General features: G+C 46.2%; 1 long non-coding RNA gene across 1 annotated transcript; it reads left to right on the forward strand.

The window, feature by feature from the left end:
• Positions 1 to 2,310: 2,310 nt before the first annotated feature.
• LOC125517515 lies at positions 2,311 to 23,294 on the forward strand. Its single transcript, XR_007287661.1, has 3 exons — positions 2,311 to 2,482; positions 16,803 to 16,807; positions 23,283 to 23,294. It is a non-coding gene; the product is annotated as an uncharacterized LOC125517515 (long non-coding RNA).
• The last annotated feature ends 30 nt before the right edge of the window (positions 23,295 to 23,324 follow it).

Genomic DNA, 23,324 nt, shown 5'->3' on the forward strand with positions numbered 1-23,324 from the left:
GATGCCTCACCTGATTGCACATGGCCCCAGCCTGGGTCCCAGGAGGGCCTATCCCCGACGATTTCTGGGTCATGTGGGAAGGACACCCTATCGCACACACTCACTTGGCGCCGGTTCCAAATGTCGTCGCGGAAAGAGGTTAAAAACCGTTTGTTTAGGACATCGATGTACCAGTGAGAGTCACTTGTTGTGGGCAGGGGGAAAAGGCAACACATTACTTACCATCCTAAAGTTCATTGTTGTCTTTGACAAAGTGTAAATAAAGAGCTTAATTCCCATCACCCGTTTCTTTCGCCTAACAATCATTCTTAGTTTTCCTCACTTGACGCTTGTTCATGAATATCTCATTACCCCATACGCAAAAGGGATCAAAGCGTGGATCAGTACCGCTCATATAAGTACCTACAAGCAACTAGTAAATGTTAGAAGTTAAACTGAGATTGCACAAATGATGTAAAATACAACTACCTACGTTCCTAAGTATAAGTATTTTTAGAGATTTCAATATGAACTACATAAGGATGTATATAGAATTATAGATATAGTTTGGATTAGAATCTAGATTCACTCATTTTGCTCCTTACGTAGTCTATATTGGAATCTCGAAAAATGCTTATATTTAGGAACAGATTGTGTATAAGACATGGGATGTCGCTAACCTCGACGGCAAACAACAGCATCACCCATTGTAGCCCTTTTTAAGTACATGGAAAGCCGGTGTTAACTACAACAGGGTTAACATCCACAAAAAATAGCAAATGGTAATAAAACGGCAACATCTGTAGTGATATCTTCATTGCGAAAGAGTAGCACGTAGCAAAGGGACGGACTAAAAAATGGATACAACTGTTAATTGCAATAGGCTTAACATCATCCTATGTCATGTTTTGTAAGTTTCTAGCCATTGAAATACAACTGTTTAAAAATGGATACAACTGTTAATTCCAACAGGCTTGATAGCCATTGAAACCGGTACTGATAAAAATCCAATTGGCAGAGTTAAACATCACAAGGTAGGTGCTGCCAGAGCATAGAATGGCCCAGATATCTATAAAAAGGTAAGGAAAATAGCTAACACATGTTAGACATGTTTACTACAACATGCTTAATACAGCAACCATACAAAACATAGCCATTAATTGCAACTGGTATTGGTAAGATTGAATTGGTGAGCTCATACTTGGTAAGTCCCGAGAGGTAGTTGCCGGAGCACTTCATTTTGGCCAGAGCCCGCCCAAAGTCAGCACCGGCGGAGGTGAGCGCTTCCTCCGGGTCGAAGCGTGGATCAGTGTCGCTGACATGTGTACCTACAAGAAGCAATTAAATGTGAGAAGCCAAACTGCAATTGCACAAATGATGTAAAATACTGTAAGACATGGGATGCAGATAACCTCGATGGAAAACAACAACATCGCCCGCAATGGCCCTGCGCAAGTACATGGAAATGCATGTTAAGTCCAACAGGGTTAGCATCCACCAAATATAGCAAATGGACATCATCTCTATTATATCTTCATTATGGAGAGTAGCACGGTAGCAAAGGGACAGATTAAAAAATGGATACAATTGTTAGTTGCAACAGGCTTAACAACATCCTAAGTCATGTTTTGTAAGTTGGTAGCCATTGAAATACAACTATTTAAAAATGGATACAACTATTAATTGCAACAGGCTTAATAGCCATTGAAACTGGTACTCATAAAAATGCAATTAGTAGAGTTAAACATCACAAAGCAAGTGCTGCTGGAGCAGAGAACGACCCAGTTGTCTATAAAAAGGTAGGGAAATAGCTAAAACATTTTAGGCATGTTTACTACAACATGCTTCATACATTGACTGTAGAAAACATAGCCATTAATTGCAACTGGTATTGGTAAGATTGAACTGGTGAGTACATACTTGGTAAGTCCTGAGAGGTAGTTGCTGGGGCACTTCATCTTGGCCAGAGCCCGCCCAAAGTCAGTGGTGGCGGAGGTGAGGTGTTCCTCCGGGTCGAAGCGTGGATCAGTGCCACTGACATGTGCACCTAGAAGAAACCAGTAAATGTTAGAAGTTAAATTGCAATTGCACAAATGATGTGAAATACTGTAAGACATGGGATGCAGCTAACCTCGACGGCAAACAACAACATCGTTCGTTATGACCCTGCGTAAGTACATGGACATGCATGTTAAGTACAATAGGGTTAGCATCCACCAAAAATAGCAAATGGGCAGCATCTCTAGTGATATCCCGAGTCATGTATTATAAGTTTGTTGCTGGTATTGGTGAAATTGAGCTGGAAAGTTAATACCTGAACATCACACAGTGTTAGGTGTAGCTGGTGTATTTGGCGGTTCCCTATTCAATGCTATGCATGGTTCCTTGGTAACCTCTAGTTTGATCAGGGAAACTATTGAAAATGAATCTGCTAATGAGGGTTACAAATTTGGTCAAGAGGAAGAAACTTATAATATTGTGGCTGCTCATGGTTATTTTGGCAGTACTAAAATAAACATGGCACAAACATGCTTAATACATCAACCATGCAAAATATAGCCATGCAAGTAGTATTGGTAAGATTGAGCTGGTCAGATCATTCCTATCAAGTCCTAGGGGGTAGTCGCTAGGGCACTTCATCTTGGCCAGAGCCTGCACCAAGTCGGCGGCGAAGGAGGCAAGGTGTTCCTCCAGGTCAACATGCACAGTGGCCATCGCGCCATGGACCGCGATCAGCTCCTCGACCTCCATGTAATATGTGGTTGGGCTTGTGCGGCGATGCTCTGGAGGTAGGGGTGGTGGGGATTTGGAGGCATGAGGATGTTTCACAGGCGCCATTTAAGCAATCAGGCCGGGGCTGTGATAGAGATCAGTGGGATACCTGAATGGATTCGAGTAGAATGTACATGTGGTTGAAGCTGTGGTTGCGGCGACGGCAGTTTGAGCTGCCGGTAGGGGGAGGGGGGAGGGGGAGATACTTAGGAAATTTGATGGGTGGGGATGTGGTGGGGAAACACACAACACAGACAAAGCGCGTATAATAATCGTGTGTGAGAAAAGAGAAAATTCGCAAACCCTGTCCCCCAAAAAATGTACATGTGTAGTTGATTTTTTTTGGTCAATGGTACACCTGGTTTATTAGGAAACATCTCACAGGTAACTTACCTATGGATCATTAACGCAAAAAACGCACACGGGTACGCCATAGAAACCGTGTGTTCTGTGATCTTCTAATAATTCTTATATCCATCAGCATCTCCAACTGCACCTAATTTCAAAAATCTCTTTCAATGTACATGAACGAGGCAAGGTGACACCCAATGAGCAATCATCGGTTTATGAAATTCAATCAAGTGTCAACCTGCCTCTCTTGCGTAGCCAGATTTGATCCTAGGCAACAAGGGAGAAGCTTGCTACCATCCGTCGGCATGACAATTTAAGCCGGTATGCGGCTAACTCGCGTGGCGAGGTGGGACTAAAAACCAACTGCGGCCAGCTCCAGTTGAGCGAGTCCTGGATTAAGGGGTCCTCGGGTGTCCGGGCCGTGTTATATGGGTCGGACTGATGGGCCGTGAAGATACAAAGTAGAAGGCCTTCCCCCTTGTCCGGATGGGACTCTCCTTTGCGTGGATGGCAAGATTGGCGTCCGAATGCATAGATTCCTTCTTGTGTAAACTGACTCTGTACAACCCTAGGCCCCTCCGGTGTCTATATAAATTAGAGTGTTTAGTCCGTAGAGGCAATCAGAATCCATATAGGCTAGATAGTTAGGGTTTAGGCTTTACGATCTCGAGGTAGATCAACTCTTGTAACCCCTATACCCATCAAAGTTAATTAAGCAGGAAGTAGGGTTTTACCTCCAGCAAGAGGGCCCAAACCTGGGTAAACATCGTCTCCCCTTTGTCTCCTATTACCTTCGATCCTCAGATGCACAGTTCGGGACCCCCTACCCGAGATCAGCCGGTTTTGACACCGACATTGGTGCTTTCATTGAGAGTTCCTCTGTATCGTCGATGGAAGGATCGATGGATCACCTTGTCATTAATTACGGTATCTCCTCTGGAAGGCCCTGGCTCCAAGACAGGTCCTCCAGCTTGGCGGCTTCACCATGGGCGCCCGCTTGGCCGTTAATCCAAAGGCAGCCCCCGCGATTGCCAATCACCACCTCTGCATCACCCTCGAACAATCCAAGAAGATGGATCTGACAGATGTCTCGTCCTTGAACGAACTACTAGATCACACCGCCGCCCTAGCAGTAGCAATGGATTATGATCGGATTGGGCTAAAACCCGATCAGACGGAAATCAAGTCCCCGCCAATCACCCATCTCGTAGCGGCTGTGGAGGAGCAAGCCGAGAATACTTCTCCTCCCAAGTTAAGAACGAGTTATGTTCGGATTTCCAAGCCCTGTGTGCCGGATACCCGTCTTCAGGAAGGGACGGTATGTCCTTCGAACATGGAATCAAGCGTCAAGCGCGAAAGTCTCCAGGACCCTCCGGATCATGGAGTAGTGACCTCGGAGATTCTTCAAGCTCCAGATCCAATGGCGGGTCGGGGTTTAGAATTTAACCTGCCCACCCACCACAAGCAATATTCCCGAAGAAATTCAGGTCCTCCAAACGTATGTGACCTAATGTACGTATGACAGCAGCCTCAGGAAATGGTCCATCACTTCTCGGCCAGGTTCCTCCTTGTTAAAAACAAGATTAAAGATTGCTGCGAGGACGATGCGTTCTCAGTTTTTTGCCGCAACTATACGGATCACGGAATCCTCAATGCCCTCAACCGCCACCGCATACTGCACTTTGCATATTTGGCACAGATAGTACGAAAATACTATGCAATGGAAAGCGCTTGGAAAGCCCAGACAGCCCGATGGGATCCTCCTGCCTTTAAGTAGCCCACTAGACAGGCTAAAAGGATGCACCCTTATGGGCCACCCAATCATCAACTCATTGACAAGAGAATCAAATCCTTCACAGGACATAGAACTGTCCTTGACAAACGGCTGGACAAGCCCTGTCAGATACACACTACACCGAATACCGAACCAATACATAACCTTCGGGCATGTTGGGTGCTATGGCAAGTGGCTAAGAGCGGCAAGGCCATCCTCACCAACATCACCCTGGAGACGCACTCTTCGGAAGACGACGATCTCAATCTCTTTACGGTCTTTGAGAACTTTTCTTCAAACAATCGGTGCAAAAGGGCGCTCCGCGACCTCGCCGAAGTCAAACAAGTAGTCGCAATAAATCCTTGGAACGATATGACAATTACTTTTACTACCGACGATGAACCAAAGGCCAGATCAATCCGAGCACCTGCCGCCTTGGTCTTAAACCCAATTGTGGATGGTTTTAGGCTCACCAAGGTGCTCATGGACGACGGCAGCAGACTAAACCTCATCTACGAGGAAATGCTCAATAAAATGCAAATGGACAAGAGTCGCATCGAGCAAAGCATTACCACCTTTCGAGGCATTATCCCCAGTCGAGAAGCACAATGCTTGGGGAAAATCAAACTTGATGTAGTATTCAGCACACTGGAGAACTTCAACTCCGAACAGTTACTCTTCCACGTGGCACCTTTCTACAGTGGATATCTCGCCCTGTTGGGGCGTGACGCCTTCACACACTTTCAAGCAATACCCCATTATGGGTACATGAAGCTCAAAATGCCAGGGCCCAATGGAGTTATCACCATCACCAGTGATCCAAACATAGCACTCTGCACCGAAAAAAATCAGCATCCTTGGCCCTCGAGGCACTATTTGAGGCCGTCGCGGCCGAGGAGTTAACCGCTCCGTGGTCCACAGTGGACAAAGACGATGTAATCCTTGATAAGAGGCCCAAGTCCACTTCTTTCAAACCAGCAGACGAAATAGTTAAATTGCAAGTGCACCTGACGGATCCTAACAAGATAGCCTCCATTGGAGCATGTCTAGATCTGACGGTCGATGTCGCCTCACGAGCGTTCCTGCGCGAAAATTGGGACATCTTTGCCTGGCATCGTTCGGATATGCTAGGAATCCAACGAAGACTAACCGAACACACCCTCAACATAATAAAGGGGTTCAAACTAGTCAAGCAAATGCTGCGACGATTTTCCGAACCCAAACGACAAGCTATGGGGGAGGAGCTATCCAAGTTACTTGAAGCCGGGTTCATTAGAGAGATCAAACACCCGGACTGGCTGGCAAACCTGGTCATGGTGCCAAAGAAGGATAAATCCTAGTGCCTTTGTTTCGATTTCAAGGACCTCAATAAGGCTTACCCTAAGGTCCCCTTCCCACTGCCCCGCATTGACCAAATCATTGACGGAACCGCAGGATACCACTCACTATGTTTCCTTGATGCATACTCTGGATACCATCAAATTAAGATGGAGGAGTCCGACTAGGCTGGAACAACATTCATTACCCCCTATGGGCCTTTTTGCTTCAACAGTATGCTCTTTGGGCTCAAAAACGCAGGTGCCACTTACCAACGAATGATACAAACATGTCTGGAAAAGCAAATTGGCAAGACAGTGGAGGTATACGTAGATGATGTCTCCATCAAGACTAAAGATGTCGAATCATTGGTGGACGATCTGTGACTCACATTTGACAACCTCCGAACATACAACATACGGCTCAATCCGGAAAAATGTGTCTTCGGTGTCCCAGCCGGAAAACTACTTGGGTTCATCGTTTCCAATAGAGGAATTGAAGTGAACCCAGCAAAAATCCGGGCCTTGTCACAATTGGCGACGCCAATAGACTTAAAGCAAGTCCAAAAATTAGCGGGGTGCATGGCAGCCCTGAGCTGCTTTATCTCCAGGTTGGGAGAAAATGCGCTACCGCTTTATCGACTACTCCGACACACCGACCACTTTGAGTGGACGGATGCAGCTACAGCCGGATTGGAAGAAATAAAAACTTTTCTAGCAAGCAACCCAATCCTTGCCGCACCACGTGTCGGCGAACCCATGTTGTCTACATATCTGCGACTCACTAGGTAGTGAGCGTGGGACTCGTCATCGAACGACAGGAGGAGGGACATAAATTCCCTCTCCAGAAACCAGTGTACTATGTGTCGATGGTTCTAACACCAGGAAATTCTCGATACCCACACTATCAAAAGATAGCATATGCGGTCTCCATGGCATCTCGGAAGCTGCGACACTACTTTCAAGACTGTTCGATCACGGTGGCTTCCGAACTTCCACTCAATGACATCATCAACAATCAGGATGCCACCGGCCGCATTGCCACATGGGCAATTGAGCTCTTGCCATTTGAAATAACATACAAGCCACGCCGAGCTATTAAATCTCAGGTGTTGGCCAACTTCGTCGTCGAATGGACAGAAGCCGAGCTCCCTAAAGAGTACAACACATATTGTAACTAGGTGATGTACTTTGATGGCTCTAAAATGTTAGCCGCATTGGGGGTCGGTGTCATCGTAACATCCCCTACAGGGGACACAGTCCATTACGTGTTACAAAACAAGTATATGGACTCCAACAATGCGGCCGAATATGCGGCACTATAGCAAGGTCTCCGAATGGATGTTTCCATGGGTATACGACACCTTGAGGTGCGAGGGGACTCGAACCTCGCCATATCTCAAATAAATGGAGATTTTGATGCAAAAGATCCAAAGATGGCGGCATACCGCAATGCCGTACTCAAAATATCAGCTCGGTTCGAGGGGCTCAAGTTTCAACATGTTGCTCGAGACAGTAATCAGGCAGTGGACATCCTCGCTCGAACGGGCGCTAAACACGACCCCGTCACACCTAACAGCTTTGTGGAAAAGCTCTTTAAGCCATCCGTAGTATGGCAGGACGAGAGCGGTAATACCAATCTCAAGCCGATCATGCCCTCAGATGTCGAACACAATTCTGATATCATCGGGAGGCTCGGACACCGAAATGACACCTTCCGCCCATGTAATCATGGATGTCATTGCTCCATGGACCGAACCCTTCCTAGCCTACCTTAATAGGCAGGAGCTGCCTGATGGCCAGAATGAGGCCCGTCGCATAGTCCGATGCTCGAAAGCCTACAAAGTTCATGAATGAGAACTCTACAAGAAAAGTGCTACTAGAGTTCTTCAAAGATGTATCTCCGAAGAGGAGGGGTGGCGGCTCTTGGCTGAAATACATGTTGGTCTCGGTGGCCACCACGCCGCAACTTAGGCCCTCGTAAGTAAAGCCTTTCGTACAGGTTTCTTTTGGCCCACGACTCGAGCAGATATGCAGGCCCTTGTACAACGCTGTGCCGGGTGCCAGCTGTTCGCCAATCAAAGTCATATGCCGCCCACTGCCCTAAAAACAATCCCCATTACTTGGCCTTTTGCGTCTGGGGGCTCGATATGGTCGGACCCCTTAAAGGGGGAAGCCACCAGAAAAATTATTTGCTGGTTATGGTGGATAAATTTAATAAATGGATAGAGGCCAAACCATTCAAAATAGCTGAAGCTAGGCCGGTGATCGACTTTATATCCAGTGTAAACCGTTACGGTGTCCCGCACAACATTATTATTGATAATGGCTCCAACTTTACAGTCGATGAGGTGAAAAACCGGTGTGCTAACCTGGGCATTAAGCTGGATTATGCTTCTGTATATCACCCTCAAACAAACGGTCAGGTCGAATGGGCTAACGGTATGATAATGAGCGGCATTAAACCCAGACTAGTGTGATCCCTACGGGAGTCAGATAAACACTAGGGCGAGGAACTTGATTCCGTAATCTGGGGACTGCGGACAACGCCCAATCCCACGACCGGATACACAGCCTTCTTCATGGTGTACGGCACAGAGGCTTTCTTGCCCTGTGACATCATTCATGACTCACCTTGAGTGCGCATGTATGAAGAGAGAGAAGCCGAGCTTGATCGGAAGGACGACCTAGAGGGCCTGGAGGAGGAGCGCGATGTCGCAAAAGCCCGTTCCGCATTCTATCAACAACAGGCTCGGAGATACCAAAGCAGAGAAGTGCGGGCCAAGACTTATAATGTCGGGGAACTCGTTTTGTGCCTTCCGGAGAATAAAAAGGACAAACTCAAACCAAAATGGGAGGGTCCCTTCATTATCGATGAAGTTCTCACAGGAGGAGCCTACCGACTTCATGATGCTGTGGATCGCCTTGAGCCAAATCCATGGAACGTTGCTCGGCTCCTAAGATTTTATGCATAAGTTTGGCTATACTTCTTTCTTGTTCCTTATTCTCCTCTTCATTTTTTTCTCGTTTCGGTACGATTGCCATGATGCGTTCAGATATGCCGAACACTTGAGGGGTACACATCCTTAAATGTATATATATCCCAGCATGACTGGGGGCTTCTTTAACCGAAGCTTACTATCATTTCGAGCCTGGAGCTCATAATATAAGAGTCGTTTGCTGATATACATCCTTTTTTGCCATCACATGCACCTCTATGACTTAAGTTTTTGCAAAGCTGGGTTTCCTCGCTCCTGTGTTTATGCCCTACGTTCCCGATTGTTCGACTAGGGCGTAAAGGGAGCACCTCTACAATTGTTACAACCGGGTCATCCGGACATATACCTCAGACGGGTGAAGCCGAAAGCTAGCATTCTTAAGAGAATAAGTGGTCGGCAATCAAGTGACAAATTGTTACATTATGGTGACCCCTCTAACACAGTGGGACACTTCTCTCTCGTACTACTGACCAATGTCGTGCCGTGCATAATTCCAGCATGCCAACCTAAGGAAAGGGACCCTTAACGAACCTATTTTCCTTGGAAGATGTTTCTTACATATGTCATATAGCATACATCCTAAACTAAACTTTTTGTCTGTTCGAGCACAATGACTAGGTTGCTTGGTTTTCGGACATAATACATACTTCTTTCATTTCGAAAAAGTATCCGGAAACACTCCACCAATTTTTTGTTCAGAGGATAAAAGCCAAAGGCCTGCGATGACAAAATTTTCACATGTTTGGATAAAGGTACATGTTGACTAATAAAAACCCCTATTCCTTATCTACTCCATCTATAAGACTGTCTAACTTACAGTCCTCCCGCGAGTACTTCGTAGCTACCATTACTTGGTCATAAGACAACTTCACTGGAATTTGTTCCCCGTCTAGTCCCCGTGGTCCCACTGGGGCCATGTGATTTGGATCTAGCTTGGTGAAGCGTGTTTTTACCATGGCCTAGGCTTCTCGTGTGCCTTCCCGACAGGCGGATGTCTTCTATAGCTCGAACCGACGCTGGGCACCCTTGAACAAGTTTGCCAAGCCCTCCATACTTTCTGGAGGGGTATCAGAGGGCCATAATGCCTTCACCATACTCTTCATGGCTTTCCGAGCCCGGGCATGTGTAACGCCCTCGATGCGGCTATATCTCCCATGTGTCGAAGCACGACTTAGAGGCATAACCGCATTCAAAGCAATGTCGCAAGTGAGGTAATCTTCGCAAACAACCCATGTAATACATAAAGGGAAAGAGATACATAGTTGGCTTACAATCGCCACTTCACACAATACATGAATAAAGCATTACATCATCTAGATACAATCAAGGTCCTACTACGGAACCAAAATAAAAGAAGACTGCCCCAATTGCTACACAGATCCCCGATCGACCCCAACTGGGCTCCACTACTGATCAACTAGAACAAAACAACACAAAGGACAAGATCTTCATCGAGCTCCTCCTTGAGCTTGGTTGCGTCACCTGCTCAGTAACATCGGCACCTGCAAACTGGTTTTCGAAGTATCTGTGAGTCACGGGGACTCAGCAATCTCACACCATCGCGATCAAGACTATTTAAGCTTAAAGGTAAGACAAGGTATGAGGTGGAGCTGCAGCAAGCGACTAGCTTATATGGTGGCTAACATACGCAAATGAGAGCGAGAAGAGAAGGCAAAAGCACGGTCGAACAACTATGATCAAGAAGTGATCCTAGAACAACCTACGTCAAGCATTACTCCAACACCATGTTCACTTCCCGGACCCCGCCGAGAAGAGACCATCATGGTAACACACGCGGTTGGTGTATTTTAATTAAGATCAACTTCAGGTTTTCTACAACTGGACATTAACAAATTCCCATCTACCCATAACCGCGGGCACGACTTTCGAAAGTTCAAAACCCTGCAGGGGTGTCCCAACTTAGCCCATCACAAGCTCTCACGGTCAACGAAGGATATTCCTTCTAGAGGGAAGACCCGATCAGACTCGGAATCCTGGTTACAAGACATTTCGACAATGGTAAAACAAGACCAGCAAAGCCACCCGAATGTGCCGACAACTCCCGATAGGAGCTGCACATATCTCTTTCTCAGGGCACACCAGATTGTCCAAGGTTCCAGTAGGCCAGCCCAGAGTTTCCCCTGGTGGCCACCGGCAGCTGACAGGTTGGACCAACACTCAGAGGAGCACTGGCCCGGGGGTTCAAATAAAGATGACCCTTGGGCAGGCCTACCCAAGGGAAAGAAAAGGCTAGGTGGCAAATGGTAAAACCAATGTTGGGCCTTGCTGGAGGAGTTTTATTCAAGGCGAACTGTCAAGGGGTTCCCATTATAACCCAACCGCATAAGGAACGCAAAATCCGGGAACATAACACCGATATGACGGAAACTAGGGCAGCAAGAGCGGAACAAAACACCAGGCATAAGGCCGAGCCTTCCACCCTTTACCAAGTATATAGATGCATTAATTAGATAAGAGATATTGTGATATCCCAACAAGTAAACATGTTCCAACAAGGAACAACATCTCCATGTTCCAACAAGGAACAAACATCAATCTTCACCTGCAACTAATAACGCTATAAGAGGGGCTGAGCAAAGCGGTAACATAGCCAAACAACGGTTTGCTAGGACAAGGTGGGTTAGAGGCTTGGTTCAACAATATAGGAGGCATCATAAGCAAGTGGTAGGTATCGCAGCATAGGCATAGCAAAAGAGCGAGCAACTAGCAAGAAAAGATAGAAGTGATTTCGAGGGTATGGTCATCTTGCCTGAAATCCCGCAAGGAAGAAGAACGAGTCCATGAAGAAGACAAACGGACGTAGTCGAACGGTTCCTCACAAACGCGGCATAATCGGAACCACCCCGAAGAAGAAACATTGGAAAGAAGCACACAACATAGTAAACAACCACCACATAATCATGGCACGATGCACAAACAAGTATGATGCATGTCCGGTTTAATGAGGCATGGCATGGCAAAGTGCACAAACAATCCTACAAATTAAGTGGAGCTCAACATGCAACTCCGTTGCATATTGACGAAACACCACATTCAAGTTATTTAGTTCGATCTCGTTTATGTACCCAACAATATTAAATGTTGTTAAACATGGCAAGAGGGTGAAGCAAAGTAAAACTACCTATCCAGGTAAGGTTAAATGAGGCTGGAACAACAAATGACAAGTCCGGAAAACTCCTCATGTGCATATTTTAAGATTTTGTACTGTTCTGCCCTAAGCCATATTTTAGAGTTGTTAAACATGCAAAGAAAGTGAACCATGTTAAACTAGGCATTTTTCTACCCCATTTACATATATAATTTATTTAATTCAGAGCTATGGTTAAATTAGTTATGACATAAACCATTTTATCATGACATTAATGCAAATTAATGCAAACAACAATTTTTAAAATTTAAACATAGATGAAAGTTCCAAATTAATAATCTACACAAAATTCTAAGCATTTTACATATATAAAGTATTTTAATCCGATGCACGGTTTAGAAGTTATTAAATGCATGAACATGGAGGGGTTTTCTACAAAATCTACAGTCTCTGATTAAAAAGCAAAATCACAGGCGCTGGAAAAAAAATACACGGGCCGAAACTAGTTGGGCCAAAGGAAGGAAAAAAAGAGAGGCACTAGGAGGTCTGCCTCACCATGGGCCTTGGCCCGATTGAGGAAGAAGGCCCGGCCTGGGGAACGAAGATCGTTGCTGGGCTTTGGTCAATATGATAACGAGGAACCGCTCCTCCGTCCTCTGCTCGACAGAGACAGAACGCGGCGCTGAAGGTCAACTGCGAGGCAGCAGTGGGTCTCGGCGCAGCAACAGGCGATGCAGGGGAGTCGACACGGGCGTTGGTCGCTGGTCGTTCTCGTCCTCGAAGCAGCGGGAGTAGGTGCGCGACGGCGCCGGGAACAGCAAGAAGATGGGCTCCGGTCGGGGATCGAGGGACTTGGCCGCTGGGGCTCCAGGTGATGCAGAGGTCGACTGAGGTTCACAGGGAAGACGCAGCGGGTGGTGGACTTGATGGAGCTCGACGAGGGGATCCGTCACGGCGGCGCCGGGCTTGAGAGGAGGCCATCAGGAGGTGGCTTCCTGCAGAATGGGAGGGAGAGAGAGAGAGGTGAGCTCGGGAGAGATAGCAGGAAAAGGAGAGGAGGAGGAAGAACGAGGGAAGAAATAAAATAGGGGTGGCGCTCATCAGTTGGTTGTAGCTGCCGACAACGGCCGGACCTGGAGGCTTCGGTGGTGGTGGTTGAGGTTGCTAGCGGCGGCGATGGGCAGTTGGCTCGGGCGCTGGTTGGCCATCGGGAGCGGGGAGAAGGAGACAGGGAGCAGGGGGGCTCTGGTTGGTGTGGTGGTGAAAGCGAGGAGGGGCTTTTGTATCGGGGAGGAAGCGGATTGGATCTGGATCCCGAGGAAGATACGGTAGGTGGCGGCGGCTCGGCGGGACAAAGTCCCTAGATTTTAGGGTTGGACCTATATATATATAGCAGAGGATTTTTGGGTATGGGCTAATCCGTCCCTCCGATCGTAATCGGACGGTCGGGAAAAAATAGGCTAGGGAGCCCAAATAAGAAAATGAAGACGTTTTGTAGACGTTTGGGGATGATCTGGACCCAACGGTGACGACTGCCCGGGTCGGGTCCGGGACAACTTTCGGACGCGCGTGCAAGGAGGGACGCGGTGTGACGACAGAGGTTAGGTTGGACGTGGCGGTAGGTAGTGGGCTGTGCAGAAAGCCTTGGGCTAAGAGAAGAGAAGAGAGAGACCCGCCGACTGTCTCCGGAGACCGATAACGTCCGACGAAAAGACTGGCTATAATGCCGCTATAGTTTAACGGTTGGGCTATCAAACGAACTGCGAATGCGATGAAACTTGACAGGCGGTCTATCTACACTATAATAAGACCACACATCAACTCTCATCTCATTCCAAGAACATTTTCCGGCCACTTATAAAATAATATTCGGACGTGCCACGAGCGCGTGCAAGTGTGTCTGGGCTCAGAACGGACAACGGAAAGAAACGAGGAGACCGGGACGGATGCAAGTTTTGAAAACATGATGATGCTATGCACATGATGACATGATGAAATGCAACACACAAGCAAATGACATGGCAACGCAGCGAATAACTGGAAGACACCTGGCACATCGGTCTCGGGGCGTTACAACACTCCACCACTACGAGAGGATCTTGTCCCGAGATCTAGAATGGCACCGGAGGGAAAATGAAGGAAAAGAGAAGAGGTAAAACTAGGTTGCTTCTTTTGACAAACGAGTGAAACCAAAGAACCTTACAAGGTTGAGCAAATTGAAAGAAATAAAACAACAGAGAAGAACAAAGTTGAAAACACTCCATTAAGAAAGAGGAAAAGAAAGAACCGATTCGGGTAGCACTTCGGTTGAGAAGGGATGCAGACTTGATAGGATGAAAAAGGACTTGAGCAGAGGGCACAACGCTCCGGTTAAATGGATAAGCACGAATCACACGAACCTGACAAGACAAGAATATTGGTTGAAGAGAGCAACATCACACTGCCTCCGGAACAAACGTAAGAATAGAATGGAATGAACGAAGGGAAACAAGATCTTGAGAGAGCACGCTTACAACAAAAGCTAGGACGGAGTTGTTGGAAAACCACCAATGAAAAAAATAAGGTTGATATGGTCTTATGGAATACATCTCCAATTATGAGGTGACAACCTACCACTCACGGGAAAAAGAATTGGATTGATAAGAACAAGGAGACGAGAAACTTATTTCACCGAGAGGATAAACGAAGAACTTGGGTCATTTATGAGCACCATAAACAAGAAACAAGATAACTCCAACAAAGAGGTTGATGGATTTAATATATCTCATTCTTAACAACATGTGAATCATGAAACATGACTCAAAATATCGAGAATGACATAATACCACCTCCAATGATACGGTATAAATAATTGCACTCTGGATTGCAAGATGAAGAATACTTGAGCTCCTTAGTAAAGAATCTCGATGGAAACTTCAAGAATGAATTAAATACTTGATGAACCATCATGTAGAACCTTCATGACCAACTCCGGTAACAAAAGGATAACAAAAAGAAAGCGAAGTTGAAAACACAAGGTGAAACCTTGTAATGATTTAGATGGATCTCCGTGATAATTAGAGCTTGGATCTGTGAGAAAGAAAAATGATCAAAGAAAATCAAGAATTTTGATGAACCTCCAGAGTAAGGAATTAATCACTTGGATGAAACAAGAATAAGAATTACCTTATGCTCATCCTTCATCAATTAAATTGATGACAAACAATGGATTTGGCATACTACTCATTCTCGTAGAAGGGATTAAGAAGATATAACATAAACTTGAAAAGGTCTTCAACGAACCACTGGTAGGATTGGGACAACGAATATAATTGATATGAAGAAGGGAGAGAAATCTTGCACTAACCACCGTAAGAATTAAAGATGAACGAAGAGAAGATAAAGAAAACACCGGGAAGAATTAGCAAATGAATGAAGATGCTTGAGAGAATTTAGGTACAAGTGAATATAATAGATCATGGGCCGATTAGAGATCACTTGGACAATGCACCGGTAAGATCGGAGAATGATAACTGCAAACTGAGAATGAATAAACCTGAATTGATGGACTCCGGATAATCAACCTGAAAAGACTCCTGAATTGCTCCGGATGGGTGAAAAGAATTCTCATAATCAAAACCAATTATGAGAGGATGGCATGAAGCTAGAGCCATGAATCTTGAAGAGAAAGGAGCAAGATTTAGGGGGGAAATCTTCTTCGGTCTTCAAATGTTGAGAATGACGATGAGAAACACCACTGAGAATTGTTTAGGCACTCTGGGAGAATCAAAGGCGAAGAGGTTGAGCCAACGATGAAAGAATTTTGAAAGATCATGGAGAAAGACATATGATTGATGGTAAATCGTTCTTACGTCAAACTTTAGAAGATTTGAGAATAGCTCCGAGAAAATAGAAGAGTCAGGTAAGATCCTGGGAAAAGACCTGTGGGTTAGGGCCCACTGAAAGATACACCGTTGAAATGATCCAAAAGAAAGATTGCACCGGTTGAATTAAATGGCTTGAATGAGATACCAATCTCGAAAGTGCTTGAACGAAAGCAGAGTGGAAACATGAATCTTCGAGATATCTTGAACGCTCCGGAACAATTGAATAGCGAGAAGTGGATGATTAAGAGGTGTACAGGCATGAGAAGGTTTTTGAAATGAGTTAAAAGGATATGAGCAACACCAAAGCTTGAATTAGATCCACCGGAGAAGATAACAAAAACAAAGAATGATGAACGTGAGGTTCCGTTAGGATCTTCATGAGAATCACCGAATAAAAACATTGAAGGAAAAGAATGGAGAGCCTTCACATCAATAAGATGGATACTCGATAAACAAATCCGAGTCCTTGAAGAAACAAGGGTGGGAGGGCAGGAAAACAAAGGTAACTTGGGACGGATGAAACAAACACCGTTGAGAAGAAATGATAATTGATCTTGCTGATGAAATGATCGGATCCACTTGAAGAGAAACACGCTAGTTGAAAGGATTGACATGACAATCTCGATTATCATGAAGGATTAGTATTCACATAGAAATATGAGAACACCGCTTAGACAAGGGATCGAATCCACACTTGACATTGAAGCAACTCGAATACCACAACTCAAAAGCAAAACAAAGGATTGGCTTGCAGAATAAGCCGGAACAAACGTATGATAGAGATTTCGTCTGAAGTTTTCGTGGTGGGGCCTACACGGGCTCGATCATACAGCACCATCATGTACAAGGCAGTGCACATGACATACGAAGGGTCCCCGAGTCAGCATAGCCAAGAACTCTTTAAGACACAACGAGACCACTGTAAAACCAACCGTGAATTGGCGGACCACTAGACGTCGAACCCCAATTTCATATCATACATATGTTGGAAAGATATCCTGGGAGCTACTTGAATTCCCACTTATGAACTCCCGAACTTTTCCTGGTTATGCAATCAGGTGTTGGGGATACAGGGGAAGCATAATATCTCACCCAAATCTAGCAAATCCTACATCCAGCTGTATCCATCCTTCAACACATAACCAACAAACCTTCGGAAATCGTTTACCTCAACCTTCGAAAAGCATCCGTTATACAAGTTATGGCAATACTCCCAAACTCCCGCCCCAGTACTGGGTGGCGTCGAGGTTATCTCACCAAAAACTGCATAAAAGAGATTTTCGATGTCGGCAAAACTAAACTCAGGTATTCCAGAATTGCAACGATAAAATTGTGACGACAACACCTCAGAGCTCAACTCCCCGGGACACTGCCACAACCCCTAAATGACAGGAGGCACAAAGAACAATGTTCTCATCACAAAACCATCGGAACAATTCCAAGATACCCGCGTGATCCTAAATTTTTTTAGTGAAATTTGAGAAGAGAAGAGTCAAAACTCTACGTCAGGGTGCCTTACCAGAGCGATGAAGGGACTGGGAAGTAAACATAATTCCTGAACTCTCCGATATATATAATCCTAAATGACTCAAAACATTTTTCTAGACTCAACAGTGCCAGCGATTCGATCAAGCAGGGGGCTCCTAAGGTCGGGGAAGGCTCTGATACCAACTTGTAACGCCCTCGATGCGGTTATATCTCCCACGTGTCGAAGAACGACTTAGAGGCATAACCGCATTGAAAGCAATGTCGCAAGTGAGGTAATCTTCGCAAACAACCCATGTAATACATAAAGGGAAAGAGATACATAGTTGGCTTACAATCGCCACTTCACACAATACATGAATAAAGCATTACATCATCCAGATACAATCAAGGTCCGACTACGGAACCAAAATAAAAGAAGACTACCCCAATTGCTACACAGATCCCCGATCGACCCCAACTGGGCTCCACTACTGATCAACTAGAACGAAACAACACAAAGGACAATATCTTCATCGAGCTCCTCCTTGAGCTTGGTTGCATCACCTGCTCGGTAACATCGGCACCTGCAAACTGGTTTTGGAAGTATCTGAGAGTCACGGGGACTCAGCAATCTCACACCCTCGCGATCAAGACTATTTAAGCTTAAAGGTAAGACAAGGTATGAGGTGGAGCTGCAGCAAGCGACTAGCTTATATGGTGGCTAACATATGCAAATGGGAGCGAGAAGAGAAGGAAAAAGCACGGTCGACCAACTATGATCAAGAAGTGATCCTAGAACAACCTACGTCAAGCATTACTCCAACACCATGTTCACTTCCCGGACCCCACCGAGAAGAGACCATCACAGTAACACACGCGGTTGGTGTATTTTAATTAAGATCAACTTTAGGTTTTCTACAACCGGACATTAACGAATTCCCATCTGCCCAAAACCGTGGGCACGGCTTTCGAAAGTGCAAAACCCTGCAGGGGTGTCCCAACTTAGCCCATCACAAGCTCTCACGGTCAACGAAGGATATTCCTTCTAGTGGGAAGACCCGATCAGACTCGGAATCCCGGTTACAAGACATTTTGGCAATGGTAAAACAAGACCAGCAAAGCCACCCGAATGTGCCGACAAATCCCATAGGAGCTGCACATATCTCTTTCTCAGGGCACACTGGATTGTCCAAGGTTCCGGTAGGCCAGCCTAGAGTTGCCCCAGGTGGCCACCGGTAGCTGACAGGTTGGACCAACACTCAGAGGAGCACTGACCCGGGGGTTTAAATAAAGATGACCCTTGGGCAGGCCTACCCAAGGGAAATAAAAGGCTAGGTGGAAAATGGTAAAACCAATGTTGGGCCTTGCTGGAGGAGTTTTATTCAAGGCAAACTGTCAAGGGGTTCCCATTATAACCCAACCACGTAAGGAACGCAAAATCCGGGAACATAACACCGATATGACGGAAACTAGGGCGGCAAGAGTGGAACAAAACACCAGGCATAAGGCCGAGCCTTCCACCCTTTACTAAGTATATAGATGCATTAATTAGATAAGAGATATTGTGATATCCCAACAAGTAAACATGTTCCAACAAGGAACAACATCTCCATGTTCCAACAAGGAACAAACGTCAATCTTCACCTGCAACTAATAACGCTATAAGAGGGCCTGAGCAAAGCGGTAACATAGCCAAACAACGGTTTGCTAGGACAAGGTGGGTTAGAGGCTTGGTTCAACAATATAGGAGGCATGATAAGCAAATGGTAGGTACCGCGACATAGGCATAGCAAAAGAGCGAGCAACTAGCAAGCAAATATAGAAGTGATTTTGAGGGAATGGTCATCTTGCCTGAAATCCCGCAAGGAAGAAGAACGAGTCCATGAAGAAGACAAACGGACGTAGTCGAACGGTTCCTCACAAACGCGACATAATCGGAGCCACCCCGAAGAAGCAACACCGGAAAGAAGCACACAACATACTAAAAATCCACCACATAAGCATGGCACGATGCGCAAACAAGTATGATGCATGTCCGGTTTAATGAGGCATGGCATGGCAAAGTGCACAAACAATCCTACAAATTAAGTGGAGCTCAACATGCAACTCCGTTGCATATTGACGAAACACCACATTCAAGTTATTTAGTTCGATCTCGTTTATGTACCCAACAATATTAAATGTTGTTAAATATGGCAAGAGGGTGAAGCAAAGTAAAACTACCTATCTAGGCAAGGTTAAATGAGGCCGGAACAACAAACAACAAGTCCGGAAAACTCCTCATGTGCATATTTTAAGGTTTGGTACTGTTCTACCCTAAGCCATATTTTAGAGTTGTTAAACATGCAAAGAAAGTGAGCCATGTTAAACTAGGAATTTTTCTACCCCATTTACATATATAATTTATTTAATTCGGAGCTACGGTTAAATTAGTTATGACATAAACCATTTTAGCATGACATTAATGCAAATTAATGCAAACAACAATTTTAAACATTTAAACATAGATGAAAGTTGCAAATTAATAATCTACACAAAATTCTAAGCATTTTACATATATAAAGTATTTTAATCCGATGCACAGTTTAGAAGTTATTAAATGCATGAACATGGAGGGGTTTTCTACAAAACCTACAGTCTGATTAAAAAGCAAAATCACAGGCGCTGGAAAAAAAATACACGGGCCGAAACTAGCTGGGCCAAAGGAAGGAAAAAAAGAGAGGCACTAGGGGGTCTGCCTCACCATGGGCCTTGGCTTGATTGAGGAAGAAGGCCCGGCCTGGGGAACGAAGATCGTTGATGGGCCTCGGTCAATATGATAACAAGGAACCGCTCCTCCGTCCTCTGCTCGACAGAGACAGAACGCGGCACTGAAGGTCAACTGTGAGGTGGCAGCGGGGCTCGGCACAGCAACAGGCGATGCAGGGGAGTCGACTCGGGCGTTGGTCGCTGCTCGTTCTCGTCCTCGAAGCAGCGGGAGTAGGTGCGCGACGGCACCGGGAATAGCAAGGAGATGGGCTCCGGTCGGGGATCGAGGGACTTGGCCACGGCAGCTCCAGGCGATGCAGAGGTCGACCGAGGTTCACCGGGAAGACGCAGCGGGCGGCGGACTTGATGGAGCTCGGCGAGGGGATCCGTCACGGTGGCGCCGGGCTTGAGAGGAGGCCATCAGGAGGTGGCTTCCTGTAGAACGGGAGGGAGAGAGAGAGGTGAGCTCGGGAGAGATAGCAGGAAAAGGAGAGGAGGAGGAAAAACGAGGGAAGAAATAAAAGAGGGGCGGCGCTCATCTGTTGGTTGTAGCTACCGGCGACAGGCTTCGGTGGTGGTGGTTGAGGTCGCTAGTGGCGGTGACGGGCAGCTGGCTCGGGCGCTGGTTGGCCATCGGGAGCGGGGAGAAGGAGACAGGGAGCATGGGTCTCTGGTTGGTGTGGTGGTGAAAGCGAGGAGGGGCTTTTGGATCAGGGAGGAAGCGGATTGGATCTGGATCCCGAGGAAGATACGGTAGGTGGCGGTGGCTCGGCAGGACAAAGTCCCTAGATTTTAGGGTTGGACCTATATATATATAGCAGGGGATTTTTGGGTAGGGGCTAATCCGTCCCTCTGATCGTAATCGGACGGTCGGGAAAAAATAGGCTAGGGAGCCCAAATAAGAAAAAGGAGACGTTTTGTAGACGTTTGGGGATGATCCGGACCCAATGGTGACGACTGCCCGGGTCGGGTCCGGGACAGCTTTGGGAAGCGCGCGAGGAGGGACGCGGTGTGACAAGAGAGGTTAGGTTGGACCTGGCGGTAGGTAGTGGGCTGCGGAGAAAGCCTTGGGCTGAGAGAAGAGAAGAGAGAGACCCGATGACTGTCTCCGGAGACCAAAAACGTCCGACGAAAAGACCGGCTATAATGCCGCTATAGTTTAACGGTTGGGCTATAAAACAAACTCCGAATGTGATGAAACTTGACAGGCGGTCTATCTACACTATAATAAGACCACACGTCAACTCTCATCCCATTCCGAGAACATTTTCTGGCCACTTATAAAATAATATTCGGACGTGCCACGGGCGCGTGCAAGTGTGTCTGGGCTCAGAACGGACAACGGAAAGAAACGAGGAGACCGGGACGGATGCATGTTTTGAAAGCATGATGATGCCATGCACATGATGACATGATGAAATGCAACATGCAAGCAAATGACATGGCAATGCAGCGAATAACTGGAAGACACCTGGCACATCGGTCTCGGGGCGTTACAGCATGTACCATGTACAGTTCCTTTAGCACATCACCTTGAAATCCGGACACTTCCTCTTCCGGTTGACCAGTTAACAGACCTATAGCAACAAAGTCATGACATTCTGAACTATGGACTACATTTGGGCACATAGGATGGTTTTCAATAAGAGAGGAAGACATACAGAACATGTCGCCTTACAGCTTCTCATTTTCCTTTTGAGCGGCCGACAGCTGAGCCCTTAAGCTCTCTATCACGTCAGATTGTTTATCTTTTTTCCCCCTCTGTTCATTCTTCCTAGATGCACTTGTTGCGGCCTTTTTTATTTCCGCCAATTCGGCGGTGACAACATTAAGCTATGCCGGATTCGCTTCTAGCTCCTGAGATAGTGTGGTATTTCTCTCTGAGAACTAGCATGTCATATCGATCCTTAAATCGGTTTCCTTCTGCTTCAAGTCTCGGGGGCTACTGGCACATGGCTATTAAAAATTGCATAAACTTTTACCTGTATATCCTTCAAGAACAGCTGGATGACTCCGAAAAGTTCGTCTCGAGCGGCTCGGATATATGCATCCACCGAACTGAGTGTGGTAAACTCTTTTTCGGAAAAGGATGGAGTACGCATAGCCCCTTTAATCGACGGTGATTCATCACACTCTCCACTTCAAAATTCACGACTGATACCTCATCTGAATCCTCTTGAGGAGGTGGAACTGGCATTGCATTGGCTCGTGTCCTAGTTGGCGAGTAGGAAACCGGATTAGTATACATTGGGCTAATCGGGTGTTTTCCCACAATCAGCCACGTACTCCTCCTGATGTCAAGGATAAAAGGAGACTTCAAACAATCCAGACTCATGCCTAGGCATGTATTAAAGCAAACGTACCTCTTGGAAGACTATGAGGTCTCTGCAGCACTCTCGGTCCCTTTTCGTTTTGAACGACAACCTTGTGTAGGGGCCACCCTTGAGGAGATACGGTCCCTAGAGCGCCGATCCTATTAAAATTCAGATCGGTACAAGAGGTACAAGTGCGGATGAGGATTTCCTTTTAAGAACCCTCTGAATACTCATGATGCAGAAGGGATAGAGGCGGGGCAACCGGCGGTGATAGCCACTTCCGAACCGTCAAGGCTCACTTGGTAAAAAAACCATCGTCGAACTCTACATATTTGTCCGGATCCTCGCAAAAGCCGGGGTCTTTATCATGGTTATGATCCTCTGGCTGGGGAGCGGGATAGTGGACGTCCTCGGTCATCTTCCTCCAGGACTGTTTGTGGCAACAAAGGGAAAGTTTGATTAGTGTCTGTAACATCAATAAAACAAATACAGACGATCCAAATCTTACCCATTCAATAGGACTGCACATGGAATAACCCTCCCGGCAGTTTAACTAGAGAAAATATTCTTTCTCGCCCTTATACAGATCGGCCAACATGATGGCCAGTTTGGCTGGGGTATCTGGACC

This window comes from Triticum urartu, chromosome 6 (genome assembly GCF_003073215.2).
Source record: "Triticum urartu cultivar G1812 chromosome 6, Tu2.1, whole genome shotgun sequence".
Classification (NCBI taxonomy): Eukaryota; Viridiplantae; Streptophyta; class Magnoliopsida; order Poales; family Poaceae; genus Triticum; species Triticum urartu.